We start from the raw sequence: 23,029 nt of genomic DNA, 5'->3' as shown, positions 1-23,029 counted from the left end.
TGGGGAAGCAGCTGCTGAAACACTACCACAGAGCCCCCTCATCTCGGAATGGAGCCTGGGAAGACAGCCCTTTATCACCTACACCTAAGCAGAAAAGGGTAAAGGAGACAGGAAATAAATGAAGAATGGCATCTGCATTAGGCAAGAATCTTACCAGGACATCCATACTTCAGAGCTCTAAATATCCTAATCGCTGACTCCAAGATGTCAAGGTAATAATAAGGAAAAGTCTAGAACAGGTGAAGCCCAGATATGCACGTACAGAGAAACTTACCAAAAGGGAATGAATATAGCACCAAGGTGTACACTCACATTTTACTAGCACAAATTGAAATCCAAGATGGTCAGAAAATAATTTTAGAGATGTCAAAAGACAAAGCCAGATAGCAAAAAAAGAAATGCCTGAGTTGCTCAAGAGAGTCAAAAACAAGTAGAGCATTACAATTACAACATTTGTATGGAATTCAGGGATAAGAAGGAAAGTTAACACATCTTCAAGTTTACATATCTTGTTCTTAGATTTAATTTATGGTCCATGTTTTCTGGTTATTGTTCTCATGTTTCCCCTTAACAAAACAACTTAGAACTTACAAGTGGGCAGACAGAATTGGGGATTCTTACAAAGTATAAATTATTTATCACTTTATCCCACTCTCTTTTTACCTTCATTGGGATGCCTCCAAATTGACAAAGAAAGCTATTTACTGCTAATTGATTACCACTCTAAATTCATTGAGACTGCAGCCGTAACAAGCACCACAAGCAGCTCAGCTAAGATTAGCTGTATCGTATCACAGGGAAGGAGGCAAGATGTGGCCACAGCAGGCTCTCTCTGCTGACACTGGACTTCCAATTTCAAAAGTACACGCTTCTAAATTCAACACGACACTCTTAGTTTGGCTGAAAGACAAGCCAAAATGCCGACCTTCATCTTTGCAGCACACAAACGATGGTCAAGCGGAATTCAGTCAGAAGCAGAACCCTACCTGTTCTATTAAATCTTAGATAAAAATCTCTTAATAGCATTAGAAGAGTTTCCTTTTTATTCAGTTTTGCTCCCAAATATGATATTTTAACTTAATAAAATATAGAATAAATACAACAGAATCTAGTATTACATGAGAACATGGGGAAATTGTATGCAATTAAAATAAGTTTAAAAGAGAATCACTTTATATTTGTCCAAGAAATGATTTTGTAATATTGCCCATCCAGTAGTACAGTTTGTTGTAGAAGTTGTTATACCACAAAAATTGAGACTATTTCTTACAAAAGCCATAGTTGATTATGATAAATCCAAAGGCCAGAGGGATAAAAGCAAGCAAAGAAAAAATCAATTGAAATTAATAAACTTATGAACTTCAACCTAATCTACAAGAATGTAAGTTACATAGCAAATATTCACATCACTTTATTCAACAAATTTGAATTTGAGTTCCCAGTTCAAGCCCAGCATTATTATAATTGTAAGCAAAACTGACCAATGGTCCCTGTTCTTTTTGATCTAACATGCAAAGCAGACTAGTACGGCGACACAGAGAATAAGAAAGAAGCACATCATGCACTAACGAGTGCTATGAGAAAGCAATGGCATCACAGGAGGGGCAAACTGCAGAAGCTTGGGGTGCTATTAAATGATGAGAGGTCCCAAGAGGCCTTTCTGATACAGTGCCATTTCAACAGAAACATCAAGAAGACGTGGAAATAGCAATTATCTTACCTGGAGGAAGAGGACTCTATTCCCAAATAATAGCAATATACAAAAGCGTTCAGGTTTTCCCGAATGTTTGAGGCGCTAAAGGGGGCCATTGTGACTAGAGACAAGTGAATGGGAGAGAAAACAGAAGCATGACAGGGAAGCATTCAGATCAAATACGGTGAGGAAGCCAAAGTGTAGATCCAACACAGTTTATGGATAACCCAGTCCGCTGAGGAATGGCAGCAAGAGGACAAGGACGGGAACAGGGGAAGGGCAGCAGGACTCTCAGGAGGGTTCTGAAGTAGTCTAGGTAAAAGGCATTTGGGGACGTGGCAGTGGAGGGAGCAGCAATGTCAAGCCAGGATTGCCAGATTGGATGTCTATGTCTACAGAGAAGGAAGAATCAGCAGTCACTGAGGTTCATGCTCTGGAATTAGAGGAGCATATAGGGCATTGATTTTAATCATATCAAAATTGAGATGACAACTAGATACCTAAAAGGAGATGAGGATGGTGTGTGAGGGATGATTGGTCTATCACTGAGAAAAATATTACTGATAAGAAAGGATTGTATCATGGAGTAAAAGAAAAGATAAATCACCTAAAGCAGCTGAGACATACAGAAAGAACAGTGAACCAAGAAAGCCAAAGTGATACAGGACTAGTGATCTCAGGACACCAGATCCTTTAGAGCCCCCAAAATCTTCCATCTCTAAAATAAGGAGTATGATAAATCTGTGAATGAGTGACTCAGCTTTACCAAGTTCAGAAGGCTATAAATTCTTCTAGCTCATTCCCCTTAATTAAAGCTCCAGGAAACAAAATAGTTCTTTCTTAAACAATGACAATTCTCCCCTTTGGAAATCCAGGCTTGCTTCAGGTTTAAGAGTAAATGATTCAGAAAGCCCTGTTTTTTGGAATGTATCTTTTGTAAAAACGGGGAGGGGCAGTATTTATATTTATTTAATGTGTATAAGGAGTGCCCATGGAGGCCAGAAGAGGGCATCAGGTCTCCTAGAACTGGAGTTATGGATGGTTGCTAGCCACCAAGTCAGTGGTGATAACCAAACCAGGGTCCTCTGAAAGAGCAGCCAGTGCTCTCCACCACTGAGCCATCTCTCCAACCATACCTCTGTAGAGGCAGTATGATTAGAGACATGCACAAACACTAGAACTCTAGTTCTTCCTGCAAGTGCTAAGTGACCTTGTTCAATCCTCCAAAATTATTCATATCTCTCATTATTTATTAAAGAAAGCAAATATAATTACCCCACAGAATTACTTTGGAAATATAAAAATTAAAGAATTTAATATCATGTAATATGGCATGTAATGTAGTTTGACTTGGAATACATCATGTGTTTAGAATATATCGTAGTTATTAACTTTATGTTTCACACTCGAGGCCCTGAGGTGAACTTGATGAGGACCAAACCCCTCAGTATGAGAATTTTCATCCCTCATGTAGCTGAATGACTGAGAGCTCTCAATGATGTGAATTAATTTACACAGCGGGAGGCCAAGCGAATTCATTTTTATCACCTAGTACGTGAAAGGTATTTTGTAAACATAGGGTGAATTGAGCTCCAAAGCAAACATATGATGTAAGTATTTCCATCCCATTTTGTAAATAAGGTTAAATAATTCACAAAATTCACAAAAGAGCCTGCAACCAGTAATTGTTTCTTTCTTGGGCTTGATTTGGAGACCTCTTTACACCTCATCACTCTGTCTCCCTGGAGGCTGCTTCACACCTTGACTCTTGCTTAGTGCTGTTTTACACCATGATGGTGGGACCAGGTTGGCAGCCTAAGAATAGCCTGTGAACATGACCCATCTAGACTTCAGCTGCCTCTCTAAGTGCAACCAGCTGCTGTGCTGTGTCTGCGTTTTGGTTTTTATAACCAAAGCCCTTCTTTAAATCAGTGTTAAATCCTGTCATCTGGGCATGTCTTTAACCAGCAGCCAGGTCTACAAATAAGGTCATCAGTATCCTTTGACCACTGTTATTCAATTTTGCAGAAATATGGAAGTTGTCTTTAAGTATTCCTTCTAAGTCATGTCTTAGTTTTGTTATTTTCACAGCTAAGATATCCTTTTTAACATTTCTTCATTTATTCGTTAGTTGGCATACAAGAGCCTGGGTGTCCTTATGACACGGGTATTCATACTGTCACTGCACTTTGCTCATATTTGCCTCCCCACTCCCTGCACCTACCCGTCTTCCTCCCCTTCTCCCTTTGTTACACTTCTCCCCACAAATAATTCTACTTTGCTTCACAGTGTGTGTGTGTGTGTGTGTGTGTGTGCACGTGTGTGTGTGTGTGTGTGTGTCTGGTGTTAATTTATATCTACAACCACCTATAAGAAATGGGATACTTTCTTTTTCATACCCCCATCACCTTCTTTTGTTCCGCTTTCTGCATTCCCCTTTCATTCTCTCCAGAGTCCCCTTTCTGCTTTCATGTCATAGTGTAGCCTGGAAAGCACTTATTCCTCCAAAAAGTGTGAATTAAGGGAAGAAAGGTGGAGCCTAGCCTCCTGCAGAGTTAGCGTGGTGGTGGGATTGGAATGGGAAAAAGGAAGTGCATGCAGCTGCCAGGGCAAACGGCAGGAACATCCTGCCAGCGTGGACATGAGATGGAGCATTTACAGACCTGGGATGAGACCATGGGCCCACAGGGCCAGGGTGAAAGCTAATGGAGACTGTGGGAGGGGCGCAAAGGCTATTGGACAGGGTTTCTTTGTAACTCATCCCCTCACTCCCTGCCATAAAGGACCATGAAAAACCCAAACTAAGAATGTCTTATGTTAGTCTGTGAGCCTTGGTGCATTGGGAGGAAGTGCATGAGGAGCCTTCCAGGAAGGGAAAAGGGCAGAAAATTTGGTGGGACACATAGATAAATAGAAGATAGATGATAGATAGGTAGGTAGGTAGGTAGGTAGGTAGGTAGATAGATGATGGATAGAGATAGATAGAAGATAGATAAATAGATAGATGATAGATAGATAGACAGATGATAGATGATAGATAGATGGAGAGATAGATGATAGATAGATAGATAGATAGATGATAGATACATAGATGATAGATAGATGATAGATAGATAGATAGACAGATGATAGATAGATAGATGATAGATGATAGATAGATAGATAGATAGATGATAGAATGATAGATGATAGATTGACAATAGAGAGGTGATAGATGATAGAAAGATAATAGGTGATAGATACATAGATGGTAGATACATAGATGATAGATACATAGATGATGATAGATAGATATATATTCCAAGTGTGACAGAAACTTTTTATCTTTCTGTATCTGGTTTATTTCACCTACCATGAATCCTCTATAGTTGCATCAATTTTCCTACAAAGTCATAATTTAATTCTTCTTCATAACTGAATAAAACTCCATTGCATGTTTTTTTTTTCATAACTGTCATTCTAATCAAAGTCACCATTTACGTCCCACCTGGGTTTCTGCAATAGCTCCATTACCATCACCCTCATTGACTCTCTTTTGCCCCAATCTAGTCTCCATGTAAAGTAAGGGTTTGATTAGAGCCTAATCATGCACTCCCCAATCTCCCTTACTTCCTCCTTCACTTCCAATAAAAAAGGCACCGTTTCTTTGCATTCACCACTCAGCACCTTCCATAAGCAGCTCTTGCTCTTACTTTCAATCTGTATGAACCAGAAGAACTGAAACTACTTCTTTTCTAAGACAAAGCTTCTTCTCACCCCTCAAAGATCCTGCAGAAATATTACCTCTTGTAATGCAGAATGATTGTGATCAAAATTATATATATACATATATATATGAAATTGTCAAAGAATAAATTAAAAATATTTCTTAACAGAGAAGAATGCCAGGTGTGATGGTTCAGGCCTTTAATCTGTGAGTTTGAGGCCATTCTGGGCTACATAGTGAGACTGTTTCAAAAAAACATTATAATAATAATAATGGAAAAAAAGAAGAAAAATGTTAGCTATCTCTGTACTCATTTCACCTGCTTTCTAGTAATTTTCATCAGATCTGTCTGCAAGACAAAGGAGAAGAGTCTTCCGGGTCTAGGTGAGAGCAAAGGTGAGCAGGTGGAAAGATCCTGACCTAAAGGGCAAAAGAACTAATTCCCTTTTGAGAAATGGAAAGACAGTAAGTTCAGGCAGTCCTGCAAGACTGTGAATTCTATAACTGCCTCTCATAGCCTGAGGCATACTATGCCACATACATGGGAGTCAAGTATACAAGCAGGCCATGGTTTAATTGCAAAGGGATCAAGTGTAACAACAGCCCCTCTTCACACTTTAGACTAGTTTCTGTTCAGAGAACTTTTTTTTTTTTTCCCACAACAGCACAGCATAGAACTGATTTTACATAAGTGTGTCTACCCTCAATACAAGCATTTAACTTGTAGTCCCTGGTACTTGTCCTGAGATAATCATAATTTTAGTTTTTTGTGGTCTTTTTGTTTTGTTTTGAGACAGGGTCTCCCTGTAGCTACAGCTAGTCTGAAACTCACTGTATAGACTTAGCTGGCCTCAATATCACAGAGATCCTCCTGCCTCTATTTCTCAAGTGCTAGGATTAAAAGCATCTTCCACCACACCCAGTAATTATAATTTTGTAACCTTACTTCATAAATAAGTTTCATTTAATGAATCCATGATCCGTTTCTTCTCTCTGTTGTCTCTCTGCCCCCAGCTTTGTTTTCCATAGGATATGAACTGTCGTGCTGCCTTATTTTAACTAACAAGTAACTCCAAGAAATAAGTATTTTGACATTGTGATCATCTACCCTAACAATGGCCTTATGAATATTTCATAAATATTTATAAGACTCACAAAGCTGACTTTTTATTTAATAAAATAGACATCAAAAGCCTACATTTATTCAACCCAAAATTATCTGTGCAGTGAAATTTGCATTAATTTTCTAAATAATCGAAGATAAAGACTTATTAAAAAGTAGAAAGTAATGTTCTAGAATAATGCTAAGTATAGAATAAATCCAATGTGAATATTAGATAAGCTATTATTATTTCACATGCATTTTGTGTCTAGAATTGTGTAAATTTTTGAAATGTGTTTTTAGTACTATCTAGAAGATATTTGTGTGGGAAAGTGTGTGTATGTGTGTGTGTGTGTGTGTGTGTGTGTGTGTGTGTGTGTGTTGAATGGGGAAATTTGTTTGTATTGTGTAACATATACGAATACTTAAGTGTGCAAGTACATATGTCTACGTGAGTATGTGGAGGCTGGAGGAGGACCTCCTGTGTCCTGGTTGACCTAGCACCTTTTGCTTTGTTCCCTTGACACAAAGTCCCTCATTGAACCCAGAGCTAGGCTGGAAGTCCACAAGCACCAGCAATCTTCCTATCACCCCCATAACACTGGAGTTACAGATGTATGTAACCACACCCAGCTGCTTATGTGGGTGCTGGGGACTCAAAGTCAGGTCTTCATGCTTGACAGCAAGTGCTCTTCCGATCGAGCCATCTCTACAGCTCCTAAAGGTGATATTTTTACTTGAGTTTTACAAAAACTGTAGTTAGGGTTGCTTAAATTAAGAATTTTTTTTAAATAACACAGACTAGTAAGTGGTAAAACCACAGCTGGGCCCAGGTCAGTTTAATGAATGAAAACCTCTGTGGGTTTTCAACATAATTGTTTTTATGAGATCAGAAAATAAGTAAAGATACCTGGTTTTTAATGATCAGATTAGACATCTAAAGTTACATACTGATGTTATAGAAAAATAACCCTGAGATCTCAGTGGAATACAGGGGTAAACATTTGTTTTTCTCCTTTGTGGGTCTCTGTGTCAGCCACAATTTGGCTTATCCTAGCTGATATTACTTAGACAGTTCTGGCTTGGCCGCACTCCAGGCTACACATCAAATTCAGATCTGTCCATTCCTTCATCATTCTGTGGCAAGGACTATCTAGGCAGGCAGAAGGTGACAATAATTTATGGCTTCTGCCTACATTCACATTTCATTGGCTAAAGCAAGACACACAGCCAATGTCAAGTTAGCAAGGAAACAGATTTCGTTACTTGACAGTCTCAGGTACTGTAAAGTTACAAACAAAGTGAGTGCATAGATGATCTGTAGTTTGAGAGAGTAAAGAGCTGGTAACAGTAATCCAATCTACTTCAGCTTCATGCTTCTGGTCTTTGAGCTCAAGAAATAATCTTGGGTAAGATTACTTAAAGACAAAGTAAATAGTCTAGATCAACCCTTTCAAAATTGATCAATTGTCAAAGTGCCTTTTCTGAGATATGTATTTGTCTGAAAATTAAAGATAATTATGAATAACTGTTTGAGAATGTTATAAATGGAATACATCAAAATAGAAACCAGAAGTTCCAAAACTCCCAGATCCAAATAAAAGTTGATTAATGGAAAGAATAAGTTTTAAACCTGTCACATCAATAGCAACAATATACTAAAATTTATTATAATATTAATTTATGTCTCACAAATATATTAAAATATCAATACAAAAGCAGTTAAGATTTTAAGATTTTTGTTTGTATGATAGACTAAAATAAGTTTTCAAGTTCTTTAATTATAAAAGGCTAGGAAACATACTGAAAAATATGTTGATATTGTAGGGCCTTTGAAACAAACTAAAAAAGCAAAATGTATAGAAAACCAAGTTATACAATCTATGTAACTATCAACTCTCGATGCTTTTTTAAAAAGGCACTTGATAAGAAAGAAATACACAAAATAAATTTCTAAAGCCAAAGTGAGTAAGCAAAAATGACAGCAGAATTACAAACACAGTATCCTATGACTAGAAAATGGCAGCTAATATCTGCTCAAGACTAAGACAAACAGATAATAAATTTAAAAATTACTATCATTGCCATGTGCTGAGCATCATTCAGACATCTTATGCACATCCCACCTGCAGAAGAGGAAAGAAAGAGAAATAGAAAGACAACACTCATGCACATAAAATAAAAATAAATTAAGTTGTATCATTATCCTTTTTTGCATTATGTTAACTTTAGAAGTACATATTGATGTCCTCTTAGAAAAAAAAATACTAATAAATTAGTCCAATTCCAGTCTTTCCCAGCTCCGTTGTTTATGGTATTCAGATTCTTTACTGTGATTTATGCCACACATATTTTCTCTTTTCCAACTATCTTAACCTAGCTAAAATCACCCTCTTATTCCATAATCCTGTAAAAATCATTCTTTTCTTATATTCCTTTTGCTTTCTTGCACCTTCCTGGGCATACCCTGCTCCCAAACATTTGCCAGTCTGGCATCATTTTCTCATCACTCAGCAATGTGTTCAATGTCACATTGTTTCTCAGAGAAACTCCATTGACCACCGATCCTCAGGATACTCAATGCATCACCACATTATCATTTCTTCAGAGCATTTATCACTATCAGAAATTCCTTGGTCAGAGTTTTTCTGTCCTTCCACACTATCATATAGATTCCATGATAGGACGTTTTGATCACGACTTATATTTAGCGCTATGTCACAAGAAAATCTGCACTTTGTTGTAGGTTAGTGAGCATCTGAGTCCGGTCTTCGCACACTCCCATGTCTCAAGGCTGGCATCAAGGATCTGGGAGGCACACTGGACATCCTTCAGGTTAGAGTTGTCCATCCTCACTGCACATGGAACTACTTTTCAAGAGTTTCTATTTTTCTGCTTATTGTTACTGCTGTTTGAGCACATTTTAAGAACAGAGATTTAGTTAAAATCCTTCTACATGATCAATTTTCATCCTGTGCCCATTTACCATAGTAAATATTTTAATTTCTCTCATTAGTTAGTTCATAAAAGCCAAACCTGAAAATTAAGAAATGTCCAAAGCTAACCAATGGACACCACCACCATTGCTAATTGCTGATGCCTTCGGGAGTCTGTCCTTCATTCAAAAGTAAGTTGGATAGGCAATCGGATAAATGGAGTTCCTGAAATCCCATTCACAAACTTTGAAAGCCATGGTTCACAGGCATAGAGGTCTGAATAATGTGGAGTTCGGACCTGATGTTTCTCCTTTAACATTCTGAACCACTATTCTCTTCCATTTCAAACATAAACAACAAACAAATTCTTCAATAATCTGAATTATTTGAGCTCACACAAGTCCCATCTGAACTCACCACAATATATCTACCTTATCAGGCAACAACATTAATATTGGTCAAGTATTAAAACAGTGAGTGGCATAGATTGGGCACTATGAAGTGTTTGTAAAATGTATTAAACAAATAAGCCTATTTAAAAATAACCCAAATTTCCTTAAGTACTCAAGATATAATGATGTTGACAGCTTAATTATGGGTAGAACAAAATATATGTTTTAGTAATTGTATTCCAAATGTATAACACCATGAGAAAAAAAAGTATGATTTAACTTCAGGCAGAACTATGAGGATTTTATAGCTCACATTACATTCACAAAAGATCAACTCAAGTAGCAGGTATCAAGATTTCTCTGCACATTTTCAAGGACCCCAAAGTATGAGCTTCTGTCTTTCCCAGAAAAAGACCTTTCAGGTTTTCCTGCAAGCAGTCATGGAAATGGTGACGGGCAGGTAAGTAAGGAGCATACAGGATCTTGGCATGATCAGAGTGAGTAGGAGAAGCCATGAGTCAGCACCTCATAGCCCACTGCTGTATGCAACTGCATTAATCTAGCCATGTAGGAGTAACATTCGTTCCCTTAAGTACAACCTTTATAAGGAAAAATTCTCTTGAATTCCTTCCAATCTTTCAAAGTGAAGGTCATTAGATGTCCACTGTCCCCTGAAATTGTGCTCATTTGTCCCTAATATAATTCTGTTATCATGAGATAATATCTTATTGGTGCTTTGATCAAGACTAGAACTGCATTTGGTCGAAATGTTACTTGTTCAGGCAGCACTCACACTGGGTTAACATGATGCAGATGCTACCATGGGCTCAGCCATTTCTCTCCTCATCTTGCTCCCTCTCTCCAAGGTCTCTTTGACCTACAGACTTATCTTTCGGATCCACATTTCTTCTTTAGTGTCGTCCCACTTTGAAGAAGTTTCTAAAATTTTATCTCTCCATTAATAAAAAAGGTCCATTGTTGAGTTTTTTTTAAAGGTTCACTTTTTTATCTTTTATAATGGATATTAACATATAGTATTAGATGAATAATGATACTTCTTTTATTATAATTCTTACATAAAACTGCATAAAGTATCAACACATGTAATTTCTTCCTTATCTACATGGTGACATTCCCTTAACCTACACAACTGCTGGCTACTGAGTACACCCTTTGGTCGTGTTAAGTATCTTTGCTCTTTTTCTTTGTTCTGTTGTTTCTTACATACAAAAAATAATTCCTACAGTTTCTTACAGAAAAGGCTCGCAAATTCTCAAATGGGGGCTAAAATGTTTATTATATCACTTAAATCAAAGGTCTCTTCTATGTATACCCCTAGATCATAAAATGTTTGTTTCTCTATATGTTTGTACCACCCCTCTGACCAGCAGTTAACCAGGGTTTGAGCATGATCATGTGACAGAGATAGGAGGGGACTTTTAACTGTCAAATGCACTAGAGCTACATTGTGCCTAAGGCCAGCTTTGCCTTGAATACAGTGATATTTAACATAAGCGGCCCAGTTATATAGTCTGCATGACATTCAGCGACACTACCTACTTCTGCCCCCCCAAATTCCTATGACTAGTGGGCAAAATCATAATGCAAAAGGAGCGATCACATTTATTTGCACAAAACTCAGTAATAGACACACTACCAGCCATATGCAAATGTGCACTATATACACATAAACCTTACTATAATGTTGCAAAATAATATAGTAGAGGCACTACTTGCATTTCCAAATTATACTTCCTATTCTTTTTACTCTCTCAAATAAACTATGTGCTGCCATATTTATTCATTTGTCACAGGGAACTAATGAGAGTATAAATGTACTCAGCTATGAAAAATAAATGCCCAACAGCCAATGTAGGTTATGTATTAAGACACGGGTCATATTCAGCCAGGTCATTACTGTAAGGATTTTGTCCCCACAAATCTTCCAGCATATATAGTGCTACACAACAGATTGCTCTGTCAGGGCTTCTGCCTCTGAATTCCAGGTGTGCTTGATTTTGCATCTGTTACTCCACAAATGCATCAGACTTGAACGGCAAACCATATGGCTTCTCTTACTGGACCTACTTTCAATCACAAATATGCACAAATTACCAGTACAGAGGCCAGTGCCATCTGAAAATGCCAAGAGTGAATGGTGCTGGGTTGGGTGCACAGACATAACTCAACATGAGTACAACAGCCCTAAACACACTGTCTGGTGCTTCCCAGCTGACCCTGATCTATGGTATCTGGATAACAAATGTGCACATTTAGAATAGCCTGTTCAGTTACTGCTCTGTGCTGGGAATCAAACAAGTTACAAATAGCCCCAAGACCAAACACAGTAGTGACACGCAGTAATGGTGTCATTATCAGGCAATAATTCTGGGCCTATCACTGACTCCCACTGGTAATAAAAATGATAGCCTGTGGCAAAGTGGTCACTTGCAGATACTTGCAAGAGGATAGCAAATTAAACCTAGTGCCTTGATTATATCTTCAATTAGTTTTGTGTGAGAAGGTAAACCATGTGTGTGTCCATGTTTACATATAAGAGCCTAATGATGCAGCTTGCATGTGTGTGCCTGGTCACTAGCTCCCAACTTAAAAAAAAGAAAAGAAAAAAAAAAGCTGTATTGTTATTTTTAAAAGCATTTTAGAATTCTTTTTTATTTTTATTTTATGTATATGAGTGTTTGCCTGAATGTATGTAAGTACATCACATTCATGCAATTCCCGGAGATGTCAGAAAAAAGCATCAGATCCCCCGGAACTAGAGTTAAAGGCATAGTTGCTAGCTGCCATGTGGGTGCTGGGAACTGAACCCAGGTACTCTGCAAGAGCAGCCAGTGTTCTTAACCACTGATCCATCTATCCAGGCCTTGCAATGTTCATGTTTTAAAATTGTTTACATTTGGACTAGAGAGATGGTTAAGAGCACTGGCTGCTCTTGCAGAGGACCCAGCTTCAATCCCAGCACTCACATGGCAGCTAACAACTGTTCATAACCTCAGTTCCAGGGGATCCAATGTCTTCTAACCTCTTTAGGCATTGCATGACATGGGTGCACTTACATACATGCAGGCAATACACTCATACATGTAAAATAAAAATAATAAAATATTTTAAAAATATAAAATAGTTTACATTTATTATTTATTTGTGTGTGTGTGTGTGTGTGTGTGTGTGTGTGTGCGCGCGCATCCTATAGGATGACAGTGGAGATCAGAGGATGATTTGTAGGCGTTGATTCTCTCCTCCCACCATGTGAATTCCAGGGCTAGAACTCATGTCATCAGGCTTGGTGGCAGGTATCTTTACCTGATAAGCCATCTCTCCAGGTTTTGTATTTTCTTTTGGAATTGTTTTTGTGTTTCATCAGCTGATGATCCATCACAAAGTATGTTTTTACTGCATAACCTTCTTTTTATAAGAGTTTTGCATCTCCATTGCCAGGTAACATTGCCTGAAGGCAAGATATCTTTTGAGAGGGGAATTCTGAAAGCCAAAAATACTGAACTGCCCCTATATATACTTCCTCAAGCAACAGAAAAGCATTCAGAGAAAAACATTTACTTGACATTTCCAAGCAAGGAGAGATTTTTTTTGACCCTACATATTCACAGTGCCTTCAGAAAGACTTTTACAAAGGTTTCTGGAGCTGTTGTTATATCCCCAATATCATGGATTTATCATAAACATTGCTTGAGGTAATTGTGTATTATAAGAGTTTTCTTACTTGAGAAACAAATTCATGTTTGCAGTACTGGTGCTTTTTTAAAAGTCCTTTACTTTATAAAAAGTAAATTATCAACATACCAAAAGTATAAAACTCAGCCACAAACATTATTAACAAACACTAAATAATACTAACATTACTTAACATTTGAAACTCATGTGATTTTACAGTGATTAGAGAATATTGCAAATATTAACACAAAGAGAAAGTTCTAAAAATTCAAAATTGGAACCAAAGCTAACATTTGTAGAAAAGTCCATATGTTATTAATCTATGCTTCTGAGAGTTCTGACTGGTGATATGAGCTTAGTGTTAATCAAAGCACCAAGTAACATAACACCAAAGTTTGTTAGCGTCATTTGGCCATCTCAATTTCTCTTTGCCTCCTGGTGCATAGTGAGGGTGTCTGTATTTCAATGTTATTCACTTGTTATCAGCTTAGCCAATGAATTCTACAGTCAAGTGCATCATATGCTTTCTTTCTTTTGGCCAATTCTATTGATTTAGCTCTTTCTCATCGGCAGATAAATTCAGCTTATGTAGCAGCAATTATCCAGAGGGAACATTAATAAGATCCACAAGATATAAGGAGCTGATTTAGGCCCCCTGGACTACCCTTAAGACAGATTTTAAGGCTACATTTTATTTATGCAAGATCAAAATCTCAGTGGCCCCACCTCGTTAATCTTGGATGCAGTGTTGCAATCTACTGCTACAGGCATGGCCTCCATAAGCACAGATTCTTCCTTTATCAGAATGACTTAAATCTGCTGTGTTTGGGAATCAAAGGCTTGACAGAGAGTCACAACTCTTACTCAGGTAAAGTCAAATAACAGGAAAAACAGTGATAGAATTTCTGAACTGAGCATGTACCATAGGGAAACATAAAATACTACTTTGTGACAGGCCTAGGTTGACCCATTGTAACTGATTGTATTTATTGAACTGCCTCCTACCAATTTAGAATACTATAGTATACTTGTAAATAATTATGTAAGAATAAATTGAACAGAATAGTAAAAATAGTCTCAACTCCTTGGCCATGTTGTGGACAAAATAATGAGCTAAACTGAAAGCTAAAGAGGACTTTGCTGCCACAGGATTAATAATGAGTATCATTAAAGTTCTTAACTATCTGACCATTAGAATTTAATAAATATGTAGTACTTACTCCATGTTTTAACATTGCCCCATTCCAAGACTGTAGGATTTATTTACCTAAGTAGACAAGTTTTCTGTCTAAGCACCTGGCCATTTAAGAGTTCCTTCTAGCAAAAAACTGGAGAATCATAAACATTATGCTGCTTCCAACATAACTGACACTCCCATTTCTAAAGTGCAAGAAACATCACCTTTCCTAGGCATTTGATCTCCATGAAATTGGTATAGTATGTATCTTTGTCTTTCTCAATGGCTGCATCCTAAAAATGCTTTAAAAATAGTTTTCAAAGTTGGAAACTCCATTATTTGAATATACTGCTTTTGAATTTTAAAAAAGAATTTTCAAAGTAAGAAGTTGATGAAGTTTAGATACTATAAAATTGAGGAGGGAAAAGGGAAGGATTATTATAGCAAATTGAGATGCTATATTTAATCAAATCACATCTAATTTTACCTCAACAGCTAAAAGAAACAAAAAAAGGAAATAATAAAGACATTCATTACTATGAAATACAAAGCAAGAAAGAACTTTTAGCATAATAATGTGTTAAAGTATTTGGGATAATAAAAACAAACTTATCAAAGATAAAAGATAAAGCACAGGACCTCATATCAATGCATTTAAATTTTCAGTCACCTAATATTGAATAGTTGGGTGGCTGGAGAGATGGCTCAGTGGTTAAGAGCACTGATTGCTCCTGCAGAGGACCCGGGTTCAATTCCCAGCACCCACATTACAGCTATGAACTGTCCTTAACTCCAGTTCCAGGGGAATCTGAAGCCCTTTTCTGACCACCGTGGCATGCAGGCAACATACTCATACACATAAAATAAAAATATTAAATAAAATATTTTAAAAAATATAGACTAGTTAGAATGCTTCTGTGAGAACCTAACTCTTAGAAGTGATTCATATTTCAAGAAAAAAGAATTTCCCAATATTCTCCTGAGAACGTTGTTTTTATGAGACTACTAGTAGTACCAGTGTACTAGTGTACCAATAGCTGTTCTTCTTTTCCTTAATACCTCCTTCTTTTCCAAATTTTTGCTAAGTATCTGACTGCTCAGAATATTTAAACCCTACCAACTTCTCTTGCAGCTAGGTAGAACCATACCCCAACATTTGTCCAGAAGCAGAGAGAAGCAGAGGCTATATGGCAATGACCAAATACTTTGAATAAAGGGCAGTATGCTTTGATCTCTTTTCCATTCACTCCTATATCTGGCTGTCTGGAAACCTGTGTGGTAAGGAAGCTGGACTAACCACCCTGGGCCATCTGGTAATCTTAAGAATAGAAGATGTGAATAAATGACAGAAAATAAAACAGGAGAACTCTTAGTCCTGGCACTATGAATACCTTCCAGAATTGGCCGGAAAACAAATATATTTCCATATTGTCTAGGGTATCAGAGATTTTTGTTTTGCTCTGAATTGTTTGTCTCCAAGAGCTGAACTGAATCTTTTCTAAAGTGTGTCTATATCCATGTCATTTGACATAGTTAACAATTATTTGGTCTGTGATCTCAAACAAGAATGTGGATATTTAGGAAAAGAAGCAAAGTCTACAATGTTTCCTTTTCGTCAGTATCTGTTTTCAGTAAGAAATGTTTCTAGTAGTCAATATTTTGAGGTTCTTTCATCTATTGAAAAACTAGACCAACTCTGGTGCAACTAACCTGAATTAGTATCATCATGTTTCCATAGTGTGACTTAGGAAAGGCTGCTTTAGTCAGGGTGCACACTTCCTCACTCTGTCTGCCGGGAAAAATAATGGACACTTTTAGCCTTTAGATTCCCACACAAGGACAAAGTGCATCAGGCTCCCCAGTCTGCTCTTGTAGTTGGGTGGAATAATTTAACAATGGAAATAGTGAAAAAAAATTCATTTTGACCCAAGAACAAAGCTCAGTTCTGCAGTTGAGCTAAGCTATAAACAAAACATTATTTTAAACAGATCCTTCCCTGCTGTGTCAGTTATTAAGTTAGATAAAAGTCTTAAGGGGAAGGGTGAGGAAGTGATGAGGCAGTCTGAGCCACCCTACAGTACAGCAGTACAAGGCTGTATCAAGAACTTGAGTGAGTCTTAATTCTCAAGTTCTATGTGTTGATCCATTTTAAGTAGTTGCAATCCTATAAAAATTCTATGAGGCAAGAGGTTCTATCAAATATACTTAAAAATACACTGGAGAACAAGGTTTTCTTTTGAAGTTATTGAACAATGCTACCCTGATAATGATAGTCTAAGCTTCCCTACAAGAATGTTATTTTAAAATATATCAAATCAAACATCACAAAACACTACCACTTTACAGATGGCTTAGTGAACCTAAGAACAAGCACCATTTTAGAATCAAGCATTGACCATTTTTGTGATTTCTGTCATACTCATCGCATTTCCAGACGTTAGAATAACTGAACTACAATATGAGTTGATGTTTCTTTGCTTCCTATTATTATGTGATAATAGGAAAACGCTGTGCCATGCATAATCCCTGAAGAGCTGATATTAAACAACTTCAAAGCCAGTGACTTGTTGGCCTGACAAATACCAGTTCCCTCCCTTCATGAGGCAGGTTCATAAGAGAGGTAGTCAAACCATCCCTGAGATAAGAGCCACATGGACACTTCAAAAAGCTGCAAATCAAATGAACAGTGAAAATTGTGAACCCCTTTGGAGGAATTCTTCTTCACAAAAGGAAGGCATGTAGGATCACTAAAACCTACAGATATTTAACAAGAACCAGCATCTGAGCTTTGCCTGCTTCAAATTACACAGCGGCATCCTAGTGCCAGGCCAGGACTTCCACATGTTCTGATGCTTAATGCAGAGCCATAACAAAAGGCTGGACAGGCACTTTTCTTTGCCTCTAGCAACCTCTCAACATTCTGTTTTATTTTATCTGGACTCATTATTTGGCTTTTGGTTGGCCACCTTAAATGACCAGTCTGCAACAACAGCAAACATTGCTTCTTTACATGATATCTATAGGACCATTTGATCAACCCTCCTAAGCTCTACTTTGGGGGGCGGGCACTAAATTGAGGTGAACTCCCTCTCAAGGCTCCACATACTGACAGTAGCATACACATGCTTTTCCATAAGATGGATACTGTCTGGAGAGTGTAGATTGTTCCAAAAGAACAGCAAGCATCATTGAAGACGAAAACGTTACCTAAATATAAGATTTTGTCAGGTAATGACTTCGCCATTTTCAAATGATTGCTGCTGGTGGTTATTATAGGGCAAGGTGCAGGGTGCTTACTGGAAACTCCAGATTAGGAGTGTAAGGGAGGTGGAATGTCCGGAAGGACTGACATGCACTGAAAGATGATTTAGAAAAAAAAAACAAAAACAAAGTTTCTTAGGCCTGACCATGAGCATAGCTAGAAAGGAACTTACTTGCACTATTTAAGATTAGGAAAGGTACAGGAGGGAACAAAGTTAGCAGTTCCGATCTTAAAATGCCAGTGTACAATATAAGACTAACTACTCATATGAATGGTGCAGCAAGAAAATTTAAAAACCAATAAAATGAAATACTTCTCCACACAGCAGAATTCAGGGCTACAGGAGATCAGAGAGTAAAATGCAGTAGGTGTATTTTAAAAGGAGGCTGAATAATTTTATGACCACTATAAAAGAGGAGACAGGCTTAAATTGCTGGAAGAGTTTAGAAATAAGGGAAAACTTCATAATGACAGAGGTAGCGAGACTGCAGAGCAGGCATAATGCAAGTGCTTCAACATGCCACGTTCTCCTCAGCTTTATCACACTTTGTTGCTCCTATTAGTCAGGCCTGGGATCTGCTCAACCTCAAAGCCTGTAACCTTTGGCCTTACTTAGTATCACCCTATCGTCTTAAGCCTTTCACATTTATAACATGATCAGGTTACTTACCAAGAGCTCCCTAGCGATCCCTTCCCTAGATTCTTGTCTTCCAAAATGATTGGCCAAATGTGGTTTTCTTTACACATAGATTTTGATACCTACTTTATGCCCTCCAACCTTCTTCCTCTTCAAACCTTTATAGCCTCAAGGAGTTACTGTGCTCAGACTCCAAACTACATGCAGAAATTCCATTTGATTTGAAACCAGTTGCTTTAACCTCTTACATACTGCACACCACAATAATCCATCAGAAGGCTCAGCTTTAAACCACAGTCCACCTCACTCTAATAGCCAACAATGAGCCTCTAGTCCAGTATAACTTTCATTCTTTTGACTACCTCATTCTTCCCACTGGGCCTAGTGGTCTAAAATAATCCCCTGAGTTCATGAACATTTCAGTCACCATGGTACTGTTCATATCATTTGATAATCACAGACACTTAAGGAAATCAGGTTCAGCAGATACTGACTCTTTAAAAAAATGAGAAATTGTGCTTCATTTCTCTCCAAATGCTTTCGTCTTCTGATTCCTATTTCTTCTCAGGACACAGATGATGCATTACAGCTAAGTGAGCCTGGAGATTTTAGTCACAAATCCTCCTCCTTTTTCTGTCAATTTGCTTAAATGTTCTGACATATCTAGAATGGTCTGTCTATTCTTTATAATAACCTAAGCTCTGAGAGTGCTGTGTACTCATAAAAGCAGCATTTATTCACTTAAAACAACCTATTATCCTAAGCCATGGTCCCTAATACTCCTATTTTATAGGATTCTTTCCATAGTCTTATGAAAAGCCTGTATGCATCCATTAAATACTAAGAAATAATGTGAGTAAAATCACATTGTTACTGCTTCTCAGATTCTAGAACATCTTCATAATTTTATTTATTTCTTTTCAGCAGGTATGTGAGCATCTTCCATGTGCCAAGACACTGGGAATATGCAACAGAGAATAAAACAAAATAACAGTCTTGCCTTTACTGTCCTTAGAGTGGGAACCACAGTAAACAGTAGTATTAAAAACATTGTAGAATGTTTCATATGTATAATATACTAATGTTAAAGTGGGAACTAGGGTCTCAGGTGAAAGTAAGGATTACAAAGTACTGAGGTAAGCCTTCTCTGAAAGGATGACTATTGAGTAAAAAATCCAGTTGAAGAAGAGGAATTAATCATGTAGACATCTGAGGGAAGAGCTGGTAAAAGAACAGCAAGTGCAAAGGCCTTGAGACAGAACCAGGCACAGCTGTATGTTCCTGGCAATAACAAAGAAAGCCTGTGATCGGAGTGAGTGATAGCAGTAGGAAGTGAAGTCAGAAAGGCCCTGGAGACAATAATCGAGGGTCTGACAGGATGCAGAGAATCACATTAGCAAAGACTGATATGAACTAAGTTATATGTTGCAAGATTTCTGTCTGCTTGGTTGAAAATAAGGCAGTCAGGAATCTATTGAGCTACTCAGGGTAAGCTACTTGGGAGCTGGAGCAGGGTGGGTAATAATGGAATATATTTAAGTTGTATTTTGAAGGCAGAATCAAAAGAATCTATGATGAATCAGGTATGACAGAACATGAGGAGTCAAAGACAATAATCAAGATTTTTATCTAAAACTTATAAGTAGATGAATTTTATAGCATTTAAGATGTGGAAGGTATCTGTAAGAACATAGCTGGAGGTGAAGGGCTATAGATCTGTTTTGGAAAACTTTTGGAAAACTTCAGTGTGTGATGTTTCTTAGACATCTCAATGGAATGTCACATGGTCATTAGTATAGAAGAAATATTAGATACATTTGGGTACTGACATTCAAAGGAGTCATCAGGCAGGAGACATAAATACAAACCTTACAAGCATTGTAGACAGCACTGGAAAGGGATGAGGACCTCTCCTCCAATTGAGGGGATAAAAAGACCAGATGTTTAAGGAGGTCTGCCGCTTTCCCACATTTAAAGCTTTGAGGAGACAAAAGGACCCAGAGAAGGGATGCCTAGAAAGGTGGTGGGAAAGCTAGGTAAATGTGGTCTCTCAGAAATCTAGAGAAGAAAGTATTCTAAGGATGAGCGACCACCTGTGTCAACTGCCTGTGAGCAACTGAGTATGAGGACGTCTGAGTAATCTTTAGGTATAGTGATGAGAAAAGTGTGGAGGGCTTGGATAAAACTGGTTTCCATAATGAAGCAGGGTCAAAGGATGATGTGCATAGATTCCACACAGAAAAGAAAGAAGCAATTAACAGCAAGCAACAAACACAGATACTCTCTGAAGGAGAATGGTGAACATCTAGAATAGGAAGTGCAGTTATGGAAGGAAGTTGTAAATGTTGGGATAATGATAGCATGTTTGCAAGCTGATTGTAATATTTTAGTGGAGATGAAGATTGGTGAGCCATAAAGAAAAAGGGACAATAGTTGAGTAGGGAATGTACCATGACATCTAAACACACCTGAAGTGTCATTTTGCAGAGAAAGAAGAGATGGTAGAGTGTATGGGGTAAGATACAGGAGGCAAGGAGAGCAGGGGGATGTTTCCTCCTGATTGCTTTTATCAGTGAAATAGAAAGCAGAATTTCTGGGTGAGAGGTAAGGTGGGTATAGAGAGATCTTGGAGGATGAGGATGTAAAAAAGAAAAGGAAAGATATCTATAGTTCTAATCTGGGAGACACGAAGAATAATGCATTGGTAGGATGGTGGGCAACATGAAGGCCTGCCTTGACAGCAATGACCATTTTCCTTGTTTTGTCTTTTTTTAGAGACAGTTTCTCACTGTATCATCTGCCCTGGCTGGCCTGGGATTCCCTATGTAAACTAGACTGGACTCTAACACACAAAGAACTCCGTTGCTTCTGCCTCCTGAGTGCTACGATTAAAGGCATGCACCACTACTCCCAACTTGGATCACTTCTTTAAAAAGAAAAATCAGCCATCCTCATGTGTGTTTTATTTCAGCTGCCTAGTCGGAAAGCTTGTTTTAACCCAGGTTGTGATTTAGCTAAGTGAGTAAAACAAAGAGAAACAGGACGAGGTGGGGTAAGAGCATTTGTAAGTAAATGGGTACAATGGTTGACTACAGAATTTAAAATTGATATGGGATCAGGAAAGGAGAATAGGAGCAGAGAAAAGATAGACCATAGGAGGCAATGGAAAAAAAAAAGTTGGAATTGAGTAAACTGGGAAGATAAGGATGAAGTAGTAATAAGTTAATGAAATGTTTGATATTGAAATAAGGGATATGTCTGTGTAAAGAACGCATTCAGACCTGGCCACAAGAAATTGGCTGAGGCAAAATCAGGCCAAGAAAATGAGTATGCACAGTACTGGAAAATCATATCCATGGATTTTGAAATAACTAAAATTGTTACCAGAGTAGAACTGGAGTAGAAGTTTGGGCACGAAAATATTCAACACATGAGCATCCCCAGAAAGATGAACTGGGCAGGGATGGTCCCAGTAGAAGGTAGAGAGGGTGGTAACTACAATCTGATGCCAGAAGTAGGAATATTGGCTATTTTAAGGAGGAGCAAAGAAACAGCCTGGTTTCTCATCGACTGGGTCTATCAGAGAGTACATTATCACACTGGAAAAAAGTACAGGAGAAGTGATGGTATCAGACGTGAAGGCATTGGTTAGACAAGAGGAGGAATAAACTTCCACAGAAAAAGTTGAGGAGATAGGAATGTTCCCATCAATGGTCCCTTTGTTCCTGAAGAGTTGAAGCATTTCAGATGAGAAGACACAGGAGGATGAAAGTCTAGGATGATTCAGGAGCCCATTCATATCAATAGAGTGGTAACTGATATGGGTATCAGTGAAGGTCACGGTGGGGTTGTTCCTCTTGGTTCAAGTAACATAGCAGACTAGAGCTATGGGGGAGCTTTTGGGGGAAGGTGGACTATTGCCAGGAGCTTGCTAAATTACGGGTCTTTCATCCCTCATAACTTTTTTTTTCCTTTTTTGGGGTCTTTTTGAGGTAGGGTCTCCCTGTAGCCCCAGCTGGCCTAGAACTCACTGTGTAGACCAGGCTGGCCTTGAACTCACAAAGATCCACCTTCCTCTGCCTCCTGAGTGCTGGAATTAAAGGCATGTTCCACGACACCTGGCCCCCAACTCTTAAGCATAGAAGAGGGAAAGTGCAGAGGGTAGTCTTGTTTCCAAGAGACAAGCTTTCTTGGGCCTGGGGAGGGGTGCTCTAGCCCCATCATGGCATCAGCCAGCAAGATTTCCAGGCTCTAGCAGCTGCAAAAGCAGTGGTAAGGGATCCTCTGGCCTCCCCAAGTCCTCTAGGAAAAGCCAAGGAGAAAAAGGAAATTAGATAAAAATCCTCAGGGAAACTTTGAAAGAAATTCCTAAATATACCCATACATTCTATAAACTAGAGTATATGAAATAGTTATCAAAACAATTTTAGC

Source organism: Nannospalax galili, unplaced genomic scaffold (assembly GCF_000622305.1).
Source record: "Nannospalax galili isolate Female #2095 unplaced genomic scaffold, S.galili_v1.0 scaffold308, whole genome shotgun sequence".
NCBI lineage: Eukaryota > Metazoa > Chordata > Mammalia > Rodentia > Spalacidae > Nannospalax > Nannospalax galili.
This window is presented reverse-complemented; position numbering follows the sequence as displayed.